Below are 14,076 nucleotides of genomic sequence, written 5' to 3'. Positions count from 1 at the left end.
TTATCTGATGAGCGCAGTTACCTGGAAAAGAGACACCTTGTGTCAGGTGTTCAGGGCTTCTTGGTGGGTCAGGGGTATAGATGAACAGATGCTCCGTCTCACTGAACACAATGAATTACTTATAGGCCGCTTAGGCAAACAAGGAATTGCTCTGCGCAGGTTTGCATAACACTGATATGGACATCTGCTAGTGCAACTTTTGAACTTGGCTGCTCTTTAGCGATAGGTAACCAAACTCTTATCAGTTGTGCTGTAGTGCTGTACAGCTGATTAAAACCATTAAATGAAGACTAACCCCCTTTGAATAAAAACAACATCCCAACAACCCCAAATTGACCCCCATGTCTTACTAAACCTTGTTAAATGGATATTATCCCTGGCGTGAAGACATTTCTATATTAAAACCATATTGTCAAACATGTTGTATCCTCATACAGGAGCCCTGGAACCACACAGCACTCAGCCTGAAGTATTGGTTGTTATATTTCATTATGTAAGAGGCATACGCATTCCACTCAGAATGATATGACCTTGTATCTGTAAGGGAAAACTACAAACACTAGTGTCTAATGGCCTATTGACTAGACAGAAAACAGAGGGTTCTACATCGAACCCAAAAGCGATCTACCTGAAACCAAAAAGGGTTCTACCTGGAACCAATGGGGACCGCCAAAATGTTTTTTACAACTTTTTTCTTAGAGTGTACAGACACTTACAGACAGAGGTATTTTTCCAGTATCCCTATATACAGCTAACTGCCCTGATACTTAAAGATGTAATTGTTCGGTAGCTCTGTAAAATGGCCCAGCCTTGTGAATCACACACAATAGAGCCATTGTGAGGTTTCAGTGGGGCCTCAAATACATGTCAGAATAAAAAACGGTCTTTACTTGCATTTCAAAGGAAACATTTGTCAGGATACAGTATGCACACACACCTCCATGAATAAACACCATCACATGCTCGCACATACACACACACACACACACACATGGAGACACAAATAGAATGAATCAAGCATTTCAATCATTTTTGAGTCTGGGAAAAGAGCACAATAGTTCTCAACACAATGGGGTAGCACATTTGTGTCTGAAAATACACCTGTTGTACATTTTTCTTCAAAATCATGGACAGGTACAATGGCGGATTCTGCTTTTGCAGCTGACATCTGCTAAGTTGGGCAAATCCACATAAAGTCAAATCTAACAACCTTTTTAAATTTCTTTGTTGAGCATAGACAGCAATTTAGTCCCACTTATTATTGCAGTGAAGGAGATGGTGCTGACTGGGAGAGGCTCTTTTTATGAAGGATTCTGACTTAGAAAGAGACATATAAAATGTATTGGGGGATGGGAGGGTTGTTGTTGGTGATAAAAATACAAGGCATTCAAATAGCAAGTGGCATGCTAGGTTGTAGCATTGTTAAAGATGTTTAGTTGCTTCTGTTTCTCTCGGGTAGCTTTTGTATTGAATGTATAGACAATGGCTATGTTGTATTTTCTGCTAATTGAATCACTGAGTAGAACAGCATCTGGTGTCATGGAAATCAGAACAGTCATGAGTATTCATGTTAGAAACCTCAAATACAACAGATAATGCACACAAATCGGTGTATATCCTATTTCCCTCTGTTGCTATAATAGGAGCTCGATTTTCTCTGTCTGTTCTTTAGATCTGTTTATTGTACATGTAGAAACAATTTCCGAACAGAATGTGGCAGCATATGCTTATTTGGTTTCTGTAGTTGACTCTTTTCACATGTAGGTTATTTTTTGGACGATATTATTGTCAAATGTATTTGAAGCCTATAATCTCGTTCTGAAATACATCCTCTACAGGACTTTTGTTATGAAAGGGGGATTTTTATGCCTTTCCTCCATTCGTTGACGTCACGCTCTAGAAATTGACAGGCCACCTGGGGAAGAGTCGGGATTTAAAGAGATACGTCCGTCGCATAAACTGGAGGTTGTGTTACCGCACATGGCACAAATATTCACTGTCAATACATTCGGTTCCAGTTCCAGGTCCATCGGTGGCGCGGACAACATCTGCAAGGTATACCTTAGGTCTTTCTCTGATCGACTCTTGTTGTTTTATGTTGGTTGAATAATAACATAATGAACGAGATATGGATGTGAAGAAACAAAAGTATGTAAGGAGGGTAGTGTCTTTTTTTGCCTATATATCATGTTTTGCAAACACCAAGCGTGCGCTGATTTTGATTGACAAAGAAAAAAAGAAGCATTGCCACTATTATAAGCTTGGCATCGAAAAGGCTTTCCTTCTATCTAATGAAGTTGAGACTTGAGAGGGTGAGCTGAAATACATAGAAAGGAGATTAAGTATATGCCTATTCGTTACTCACTGTACGCTATCATGGGCTAATGTGCCTCTGTTGAGTTGATCATTTGACTATTTCAGAAACGTGACTTTCATATGGATTCCTTTTTTCATGCTCTACCACACTTTCAGATATTACGAGGGGTGAGACCACAAGAGATCAAGCCCGATGGGATGGTGCTCACGTCAACAGGTAGAACTCAGCGAGCACAACTTGTTTTCATTATCTGTGAAGGTGGCTATAGCATAAACTGGAGCTCTATATTTTCGCATGAGAAATGGGCAATGTGAATAATAACCTATTGTAAGATTATTATTAGCCTAGCCTACGATATCCGTTAAACTCTCCATAAAAAAATGTGATCAATATGATAATTTTGTTTCTGTTTCACAACGTGAGATTGTTCTGGTTTCTCTCTGACAGTTAGAATGAGAATACTAAAGGCTTGGGAATAGGTTCTATTGATTATAGGAAAGCCCCCGCAAAGAAAGATAATTTCCCTGTCGTGTTTACATAATGGCTGTAATTAGTTTTGAAGAGCTCTTTATTACAGTTGTCCCTGACAAATCCAATATCAGCCAGTTGGCTACATCTTCATATTTTTTTTTGATGGACAATCTTGTCCCAGGTTGCCTTTTATTCAGAGAAGCCTACAATACTTTTGTTTCAGGGTGACTAATGTATCTTTCTATTGTATATCTTTTAGGCCTACTATAGACGGATATACTGTATGAACACATGCTCCCGTGCAGCCTCGACCATCAAGCTATAGCCACTTCAGTTTGATGGTTTAAATAATGATTCATTGTCATTTTTTTTGAAGTTGATAAGTAAATGAGTATAATGTCATGTCACAGGGAAGTTGTGAACTCCTTTTTCCATGACCATTGCCAAGTAAGCTACGTGTTGATGATCTCTGGAAGCTTAAAAAATAACAAGTACAAAACAAGTACATTACTATATAATAGTCCGCCTTGGAAATAAAGAAAATATAATGAACATTTACTCACATTTCCAGAAAATATAGGCCTATTACACAAAAAAGCACCTGCTTGTCTATTTAGCTTGAAGCAACTTGTTAAAAACATGTTCGCTAACCATTTCAGCACCACCGGGGTGGACAGCTCCAATGTGGTGTCGGCTGTAGAGCAGGAAACGTTCCTGCGCGTGGCTAGTCATTTTCAGCACTGCGGTTTAGTCCTAATAGTCAGGGCCATTTTAGACGAATGGAATGTATATTTTGTACAATATTTTTTTTAGCCTAAGCACAATAAAATGTTTCCATTCACTTGTTAGGCATACATGTTTTAGACTACCAATTAGGTTACAGTGTAGGTCGTCCTAATTTTAACATCCTGCATTTATTAGATGAGGAGGTTGTTTAAAATGACTTCATATTTAGAGATGATCCTTACATCTTACTGCTCTATACAATTTGAGCATCGAATAGCCGTATTTCAGCGCTCATAGACTTCTGCACGGTGTCTATGTTGAACACACTGGCTGGCGTCATGATTACACATTTACGTGGCGAAACACTCCCCATAACGTTGCCACAAAGGGTGTGCTACATATGCAGTCTGTACACAGGAAATACAGTAATTTACAGCAGGTGTTAAAACAAGACAGTGTGTGCATTGATCCAATTAATACAATTAGATGCAGCTTGGTTAAGACTAAATAATGTCCAACGAGTGCACGCAGGGATAAAGGAGAAGTCTGCAGTTGCTACCTCTAGGGGAAAACACCTGTCTGAATTCCCTGATGTGTGAACCCCACACATGCCTTAAATAAAGCCAAACCTCCACACCTACAAACACACCCAGTCATTATCTGTTTCAACAGATTGTTTGAGACTGTAGGCTTATGTCTTTACAGCAAACAAATGTATTTCATATCAAATAAATCCAATTGTATTGTACAATGGCAAGCATCTTCTGTTTGCTAAAGATACCCAGGGGGTAAGTATTTACCCATTCCCCTTTCTCTTAGCACACATAGATAGCTTGCTGCCTTCTTTGTAGCACATTTGACTTATAATGGCTTCCCTTTGTGGAATGATTGGCCATCGTGTCCATTGTTTTGGATCATAAATACTTTAAAGGAATACGAGGTAATGTTCTAAATGAATATGTGTGGAACCAGTAGTACTGAGACCTTCAGACAGGAGCTCACCATGCTGTGGTGTTTTATCCCAAAGAGGGCAATCTGCTGTTTTTAAGGTGTACCTTCACACAAACCTCCCCTCCACCTTCTATTTTTGCAGCTTTTAAGGGAAAATAAACAATGAATAGCGCCATAGGGACATTTTAGAGTGACATCAAAACACAGCAGAATCTGTGTAAAGCGGGAGCCATTTGTCGCTGTGTTTGAAGTGCAATCACAATCAGCATGCATGGCAGTGACAGTGCTGTTCTCCCCTCAGCATCGATGCCCCATGGAGCAGCAAGGAAGGCTGAGACCACTGTTTGATCTGGCCTTTTTACTGGGGTCTGACAAATGAACTTTTTTCTCAGCACAACACAGAATGAACCGGGGTGACCAGGTGCACCCAAGCAGCATAGAGAAAACAGAGAGAGAGAGCAGTAGAGAGAGAGAGCGAGCGAGCGAGAGAGAATAACCAGGCTGAACATGAACATAGGGCCTTCTCCAGAGTTCTTACAAACAGATGGCATTGAGACTGATCAGTTTTGTGTCTGAGGTATGTTAATGTGATAATAAGATACGGAGTATTCGCATCAGTTAGGCTGAGCGACTCTGTCGATGAAGACATCACATGAGTCATTGCATGCTCAAAAGCAAGCATGTTTGTCCGACACGTTTTGCAAGGAAATGATTTATCTGACACAAAGTGACATCTAAAGTGCCCTGTTTACACCCCGTATAAATGTGTGAAATGGGTTAACATTGCCTTTGTTTCTTTCTGAAGACAATTCTCAGAGACAGATCTCAAGGGTTCTGGCTGACAGGGTCTGTTTTTCTCCAACAGAGTGAGTGTTCATGGAAATGTAAAATTTAATTATGGATCTGGAAGTGAGTCAGAGGAACATTTTCTTTGCAGAAAGACACAGATTGTAATATTTGCATGTTGCATACGTGTGGATTCAGCTTGGTCTCGGCAATAAGTTACAGTTGAGGCTCCAAGATGTTCATGTGATATATTGTTAGAATTGCAACAGATTTGCAAACAAGAATTTCAGTTCTGGATCTGTCACTTAGTTGTATTACTTTACAAAAAATGTGAATCGACTGAACAATTAAATTCCCCGCTTATTTTTCAATGTCTCGGTTGTGTGAAGTGACATGCCGAGCATTGCCTTCTTCTCCACTGGTCTATTGTAAGTACATTCATCTATATATCTGTATGTGGCAATGTCATTTTTCTATCACCTCTATTTGTGTCAGAGAGTTTCTGTGGATGATTAGCGTGTCTCTGTGTGAAGCTTGTAAACCCAGCTCATTCACTGGAACTCTATTCAACCTCAATTTAGATTTGATTGCTTTGGTTACCGCTACTTTCAATGAGTGTTCCTAAAGATATGACAGGTGTTATCCTACAGATGCGTTCTCCTTCTCTGGTTGCTATGAATCTTTGTTCTGAGTGGCACACAGGTGCACAACCCGGTTGGAGAAGCCGGCTGGAATACAAAAAGCCTAACAATGTCCTGGTGTACGAGCTACACATCAAACCAAAAGGCAGTCAGTGGGAGGTAGGGGGATGGGGGGGCGAGGTAGGGGATGATGAAGGATGGGCAATCTCAGACAAGGGTAGAAACTCAACATCAGAGATGGACCCAGCGAGTGGCCTTAAGTCACAAAGCCCGTCAGGCACATACCTCTCCACCACAGCTAGACCACCTTACCCCCACCACTGCCACAGCCAGAGCTCCCCCACTGCTAGCCTCGTCCCCAGCATGTATCCACAGGAAAGCGCCATAGCATGGGGTCACTGAACTCTCCCTATGCAATCCTTTTACCCATGAGTGGTGATCACAGCCATGATCACATGCTGCTGACCCATTGGCTCTGACAGAACACAATAGTGTTCAGTGTTCTATCAGTCTATCCATTCTAGCTCTCTGCTTCCTTTGTCATTTTTAGAGTAGCAATCATTTTGTGAAACTTCCACGAAAAAAGGTTACAACTGCGTTGATGACAGCAGTGCGTCTAGTGGGAGAAGCAACGAGCTGTTGTAACCCGCTCATCCAGGTTGGCTAAATGTGCTTGATGTCATTTTAAAGCCACAATGAACGTGTCCAGTTTCTATGTACTGTTTTTCTATTGTATTGAACTGTACGCATGGTGGGAATGCTGATTCGATTCCAGAGTAGTTGGCATGAGGACTTGTACATGGCATCTTACAGTGTAGAGAAAATTGGATGAATTGATTTGGCACCAGCCAGAGTAGGCTATACGCTACTGAGCTTTTGCCTGGGTGCCTGTGTTTTTCTCCTTCAGCCACTTCTTTGTTGCTGCCTTGGTTAGAAAGCAATATTGTCAGTTGATATTGACTTGAAACCACCTCTGACATGAAAATACAGAGTAAATGTTGTGAGTAAACCCAAAATGCAGTTTTCCTTTATCTCTGATTGATTGAATTGGGTCCTTAGCTTTCTGCGTTGCTGATGAGGATGCCATACTCAAAGCAGGCAGAGTGCACCTGTACAGCATCTAAAAGGCAAACGTCCTGTCATCATATGAAATATGGTGCACTAGGCTTCGGTAAAGACACATGCTTACTGTACTTGAGAATTTTTTTGTCACTTTGACAGATGCAGAGGGGAGCAGAACACATTTCCCACCCCCACATCCTTCCAATTTCAGCAATGAAAAATGAAAGCCCATTTCCCACAGGGCTCCTAGGAAAGAGCAAGCACAGGTAATTAAGTGGAGCTACGCTCAGCCCCTTGTCAAGGCAATTACCACAAATCATATGCTCTTACTGGCTCTAATTACAGTGGATCTGTCTGTCCGCCTTTCCTGGCAGCCTCACTCTCCTCATAGCATTTTTACAACAATAGCAATTATGCCATGTACCATTTACATGTGTAACTTCTATAGTCAAAATAGATGTTGCTTGTAGGGGCTTACCGCAAGTCAATTGTCCTACAAGAGAAGGGGGTTGAGGGAGGAGGGGGGGGGTAGATGTATTCATTCAAAATAAATATTGAATAAAGATGTACCATCTAGTATTTTAAGACCATTTTGACTTATCTGTGTCAGCTGTTGCAGTGTGACAGTATTTATTTCTTTAACACTCTATTTTGCCCTGGTTGATTCCACTTGTATGCAGATGCACACAATTCAAGCTAATTAAAGTAAATTGCAGGCCATGGATAATGTGCATCCCAAGCCTCTGTCTGCAGTGGAGTAGATGGCAGTTAACATGATAGTCTCAACCCGTGACCAATGGCCCAGGAGATGTCTGTGCCGTGCAGTAGCCCCGTCTGGTCCTGCTTACATCCCCCAATGGCCATCCTAGTTAGCCCTGCTAACACAGAATCAATGAGGGGAGGGCTGGAGAGAAAGGGAGGCAGTCACCCCTGTGCCTCTAAGTAGCATGCTTAACTCTGTTCAGTCAGTGGCTTGGTAGAGATGTTCAGCTAATGAATTTAAGGGGTGAATGAACAGCCTTTTAAGGTGCACGCACCATGCTCTCTGAAAGAACATAGTCATTTGATGAGACAATAATTGAATTATAAATTGAGGGCATGGAAGGTGTGGGCCACCTTAAGGTTTATGGATAGGCTCACAGAAGAGTTATCGGGTTACATGGATCATCATTTGTTCGCACAGTGTAGAACAGGACCATGAGTGTACACTTTTTTTGGAATAAGGTTTTTGCATTACAGTACCCCCAACTTTTTTTCCAACCATGGTGCTTACCAAAATGTAATGGAAGGATGAATGTACAACATTCGAGCTGCAAGCTCTATTCCCATTACACTGTATTCATATTTTTTCCTGGACAAACCTGTTCATCTTCAGTTATATTTAACCTGTAGCAGGCTTATCAAACCAGCAAGAGTTTTAATGCCAAAGGTCCATCTTTATTTTGAGACTTGTCCTCGTGCTCTATGTGTTTGCCACTTGGCCTCCAGAGAAAACATGGTAGCAGATTAGCCGAGTGAGTAGCCAATTAAACAAATGATCTGTGTTCAGCTGCCCAGCATGGTTTGCTTCTGTACGTCTGTGTTCACAGTTATAGAGACAGAAAGATGTATTTGCGCAATGTAGGAAGCAAAATCTACATTTAACTGTAGCTGTAGAATCCCAATCAGATCTTTATCCCCACCAAAAAATGTATGATAGCCAATGATGTAATTATTGTACGGTATTATAATAGAGTTTACATTTGGGCATTTGTCCAATATTGGGAATTATAGTCTGTTAAAAGGTATTTTTTTCACTTAATTATATTTAGGAGACTGGCAGGGGCACCATAATTGAACATTGGTCCTAATTCAACTGGCAGAGGAGCAGAATGTAATGCTGCTTCACTCCCATTGGCTGGCCATGGAGCTCCATTCTGCACGCTGTGTCTCCTCATTCTAATTGTAAAGAAGGAAAGGCGTCCATCCTCAGCTAGAGAGCATAATTGAACTAGCTTTAATAATACATCACTATTCAATACCAAGCCTATTATTTTCAGTGGAGTGGAGATATAAAAGAACTGCATTTTCACCTCCCCCTTTTCCCGGGAATCTTGAGTAAATGTATAAGTGCATGCAGAGACAGGTTCTGCCACTCAGAGTAAGAGTCGGTGGTATTCATGTGAACAGCGATGCCCATTATATCCAATATAGTTTTTAATGGGGAAAACCATAGTTAATGCGAGCTAATATCCCTTGTAAAGTGTGAGTCTGAAAGTAATACATCACCTCTCTGTTCTGTTCAGTAAGTCAGTGACAGTGATGACCTAAAGCCACTAATGAAGCTTTCCTTCTGAGCCTAGTATTGGCCTGTCACTCTCCGTTCAATGCCCTACCCAGTACAATGCTGCCCAATTGTTGCCTTCTCTTTGTGCGTGTTAAGCCAAGCAGATCCTTATATAAAATGAATGGGCAATGTAACTTTAACTTGTGACGGCTCCACCATCTCAAAGCACTTGTCGGTCTTGTCTTTGTTACAGCAGGCAGGTGATTTTGATAGGGTAATTGTAAGTGAGAAATCCAGAATAAACACATGGAGAAAGTATGTTATAAAAATTGTCTATATTCGTCATGAAAATAGTATTTCCCCATTTCAAAAAGTCTATCAAAATCATCTGCCTGCTGTTACAATGACAATATTGGCATGTGTTTGGAGGTGGTAGAGTCATTACAAGTCATGTTGAGGTTTGGCTTTACCATCTACAGTTCTAAACACTCACTGGTGCCCATCAAGGTTCATGGTGTTGTTTCAGAACAGAGTGGTAGTGAGAAGTGGTAGGCAAGTGCACACTAAATACTGGCATGAGGCTGAACAGGTTTGGGTTTGGTAAGCTTTGATAGGGTTCTGGGCCCCATACACCTAGGACAGAGCTGAATGTCCCAGAGCCTTCCAGTGTGAGCGAGAAGCATTGAGGTCTGTAATACCTCTCCACTGAGCAAAAACGCAAAGCACTCCCTGATCCACTGGGTTATTTCATCCCCTTCAAATGTCACCAGCCTTTGTTGAGCTCACTAAAAGGTCTCTGTGTGTGTGAGTGTGTGTGTGTGTGTGTGTGTGTGTGTGTGTGTGTGTGTGTGTGTGTGTGTGTGTGTGTGTGTGTGTGTGTGTGTGTGTGTGTGTGTGTGTGTGTGTGTGTGTGTGTGTGTGTGTGTGTGTGTGTGTGTGCGTACGTGCTTGCTTGCTTGCGTGCGTGCGTGCGTGTGTGCACGTACCTACCTGTACCTACCCAGTACACAGCACCACTTTCCTTATGCTCTAAGTCTGTTTGTAATGATTCAGAATCAGATCCTTTGTTGCTGCTATTCCAGTCTCGTCCACCCTGTACGTATGCAGATAAGTAGAGGAGCCAGCCAGGGACAGACAGACAGGAACAGACCGTGATCAACAGCTTGCTGAAGCCTCTGCTCTACTATCTCCAAAATCCCTCGTTTCCACGGACTCGTCACTTCATTAGCTACCTGATGGAATGCCCGGGCCTGTTCATGCTGTGCTGTACTTCATCATCTCTTGTGACATCACGCCGCTCAGACGTGACCGAATTCCTGGCATTAACACAATAATGCTAGGATCAACAGTGTTAAGTATCCTACAAGGACAATTCTGGCAAATTATGCATTTCTTTCCTATTTCTTTTCCATCCGCCACAAGGAGATGTGCGGTGTACTCTGAAAGCCTTGTAGTGTAGGTACACACACACACACACACACACACACACACAACCAAAACAAATAGAAATGGCCTCATTCATGAGATTATGCTAACGCAAAGCACACATCAAAAGGATGTGTGAAAGGTAAGATATAATCTGATTTGTGATTCATACCACATCATCACTAAATGTATCACCATCGTCTTTGGCATCAATGAAAAATGCCTCATAAAACACATAGCTCTCTGAATGTGTCCTTTATTCACAATTCCATTTTCTTTTCTCCCCCTTCTCTGAGCCCAAGTAGACCTCCCTGTATTGGCTGAGCTTTAGGAAACCAATAGATGCACTTTTACTTTTATTCATTTTCTCTCTTTTATTAAAACTGGGAGCTTGTCCCTTAAATCAACTGTGTCTTTCAATTTTAGTGGACTTTTAGAGGCTGGGGATATGAGGACAGGTGATAGCCTTTCGAAATGAAAGGGGGTGGATTTCGATGTGTGTGATATGTGCTGTGTGTGGAAAGGGCATATAGGCTACAGGTTTTACCACATTATTAACAGCTGCAGAGGGGGATCCATGTGTACACAACAGATGTACTGTTTTTCATTGTTTATTTGCTTTATACGTTTGTAAACAGGTTTATGTACCAACACAAATCTCTTTATAACATCAATATATAAAATCCAATTATTATGGTTAGTCTAAGCATATAATAGGTCTTGCACGCTATCTCAATTAGTTGATCAATTGTAAAATATAAATGGAATATTGAAGAATAAATATGTTGTGCAGTAGCCTGGCTTTATGATTGTAAATGGGAAAAATGTTCAGGTGAATAACGATATGTTTGTAATTTGTCATTATCCTACTCTATGCTTGCAGGAGAATGTGCACTTTGGTCCTGGACGCTGTGGAAGACTAGTGATTTTGTTGTTGTAAATTTAGCTCTCTGACAACAAGTCACTGTCTACCTCAGTGACCAGGTCCCACACACCATTATTTAAACAGCTTTTAGTTCAGTCACTGCACAAGATGAAATTTTAGTCCACCCACAACGCTTTTAGTTTCCTATTCATCAGACAGCACATTTGGAGTGAGCCCTACGGACCTTCAGTTCAGAACGTAGAGTGCACTCATAGTTTATTGTTGTTTGCAGGCTGCAACAAACCTTTAAATCATTGTTTATTGTTTGTGAATTACAGCAGTTTTGTTTCTGTTGCAGCCAAATAAAATGTGTAAACAATAAACGCTAGCAAGAACTATGGTGTCAAATCGTACTATGGTGTCAAATCGTACTATGGTGTCAAATCGTACTATGGTGTCAAATGTTCTTCTGAACCTGAAGATGTCACTACATTTTCCAATCCAGTCAGTGAGATCCTAACGCTGTCTAAGACAGTAAGTCCAGTCAGTGAGATCCTAATGCTGTCTAAGACAGTAAGTCCAGTTAGTGAGATCTTAACGCTGTCTAAGACGGTAAGTCCAGTCAGTGAGATCTTAACGCTGTCTAAGACGGTAAGTCCAGTCAGTGAGATCTTAACGCTGTCTAAGACGGTAAGTCCAGTCAGTGAGATCCTAACGCTGTCTAAGACGGCAAGTCCAGTCAGTGAGATCCTAACGCTGTCTAAGACGGTAAGTCCAGCCAGTGAGATCCTAACGCTGTCTAAGACGGTAAGTCCAGCCAGTGAGATCCTAACGCTGTCTAAGACGGTAAGTCCAGCCAGTGAGATCCTAACGCTGTCTAAGACGGTAAGTCCAGCCAGTGAGATCCTAACGCTGTCTAAGACGGTAAGTCCAGCCAGTGAGATCCTAACGCTGTCTAAGACGATAAGTCCAGTCAGTGAGATCCTAACGCTGTCTAAGACGGTAAGTCCAGCCAGTGAGATCCTAATGCTGTCTGAGATCCAGCCAGTGAGATCCTAATGCTGTCTAAGACGGTAAGTCCAGCCAGTGAGATCCTAACGCTGTCTAAGACGGTAAGTCCAGTCAGTGAGATCCTAATGCTGTCTAAGACAGTAAGTCCAGTCAGTGAGATCCTAACGCTGTCTAAGACGGTAAGTCCAGCCAGTGAGATCCTAATGCTGTCTAAGACGGTAAGTCCAGCCAGTGAGATCCTAACGCTGTCTAAGACGGTAAGTCCAGCCAGTGAGATCCTAACGCTGTCTAAGACGATAAGTCCAGTCAGTGAGATCCTAACGCTGTCTAAGACGGTAAGTCCAGCCAGTGAGATCCTAACGCTGTCTAAGACGGTAAGTCCAGCCAGTGAGATCCTAACGCTGTCTAAGACGGTAAGTCCAGCCAGTGTGAACAATTCTACACTCTTCTTTCACTCATGAAAGTGTACATAAACGTATACTAATTATTTCCCTAATTTAACGGAGCACAAACTACCCCGGAAAGGAATGTGGGGTATACAAGTGTACAAGGGATGTAGATAATTATACATAATTCCATGTGCGTGTTTGCAATTATTACGCTATATAAAACATATGCTTGTAGCTTGTATATTGTGTATTGATTTTATACCATTTTCACCACAATGTAAGTCAACATCACTACTAAGACCTCAACACTGTTCTCTTGCAGTCTGTAAATAATCTATGATGAAATAAAGCACTTTTGATATGTCATGCACAGATTTTTCGAATGAACATCTCATTCTATGGTAATCAATTCAATCAAGCAAGGTTATGAATCTATTTAGTTTAAAGGATGGATGGTGCATTTATGAACTATTGTCATAGTAATTACCCCATGTAGTAAAACCGTAGATGGATGGATGGATGAATGAATATATTGATTGATATACTAATAAAAGCATTCTATAATAGCTTGTCTGTGGGTATACATATGCATTACAGAGATTGAACAATGAGAGTGGGTGTTACCTTCAACTCTCAGTGAACATGTAGGATGTTTCCATGGATATTGCCATAGCAACCCAACCTGAATGACTAGCCTCGGCCTGAAGCTACCCAGCAGCACAGAATGGGCTATATGATTTTAGAGGCCTTGAGGGTCATTGTTGATGACACTCCACATCCCCTTTATCAATCAAACACTAGGTCCCTGAAGATTGTTCAAAGGTCCAATGCAGCAGTTTTAATATAAATATCAAATCATTTCTGGGTAACAAGTACCTTACTGTGATCGTTTTAAATTATAATGGTCAAAAAGAAACAAAAATAGCTTCTTAGTAAACAACCATTTCTCAAGCAAGAATTTTGTTCGGACTGTCTGGTAGTGGTCTGAGTGGGAAGGGGAAAACTGAAAACTGTTATTGGCAAAGAGGTTAAGAACTTTTTTTTTTACTAAATAACCGCCTGGTGATTCACCAGGCAGCCTAAAACTCCATCCCACCAAAACAGGCAGACATTTCAAGCAGTCTTTTCAAACAGCTCTTATACTAAAAGGGCATTATCATAATTTT

At 41.3% G+C, this 14,076-nt stretch overlaps 2 long non-coding RNA genes across 2 annotated transcripts; both read left to right on the top strand.

The window, feature by feature from the left end:
* Positions 1-1,941: 1,941 nt before the first annotated feature.
* LOC135508730 (uncharacterized) lies at positions 1,942-3,195 on the top strand. Its single transcript, XR_010450850.1, has 3 exons — positions 1,942-2,055; positions 2,473-2,533; positions 3,048-3,195. It is a non-coding gene; the product is annotated as an uncharacterized LOC135508730 (long non-coding RNA).
* Positions 3,196-11,634: 8,439 nt separating this feature from the next.
* On the top strand, positions 11,635-13,274 carry LOC135508729 (uncharacterized). Its single transcript, XR_010450849.1, has 2 exons — positions 11,635-12,516; positions 12,549-13,274. It is a non-coding gene; the product is annotated as an uncharacterized LOC135508729 (long non-coding RNA).
* The last annotated feature ends 802 nt before the right edge of the window (positions 13,275-14,076 follow it).

This window comes from Oncorhynchus masou, chromosome 22, assembly GCF_036934945.1.
Source record: "Oncorhynchus masou masou isolate Uvic2021 chromosome 22, UVic_Omas_1.1, whole genome shotgun sequence".
In the NCBI taxonomy this organism is placed as follows: domain Eukaryota; kingdom Metazoa; phylum Chordata; class Actinopteri; order Salmoniformes; family Salmonidae; genus Oncorhynchus; species Oncorhynchus masou.
This window is presented reverse-complemented; position numbering and strand designations above follow the sequence as displayed.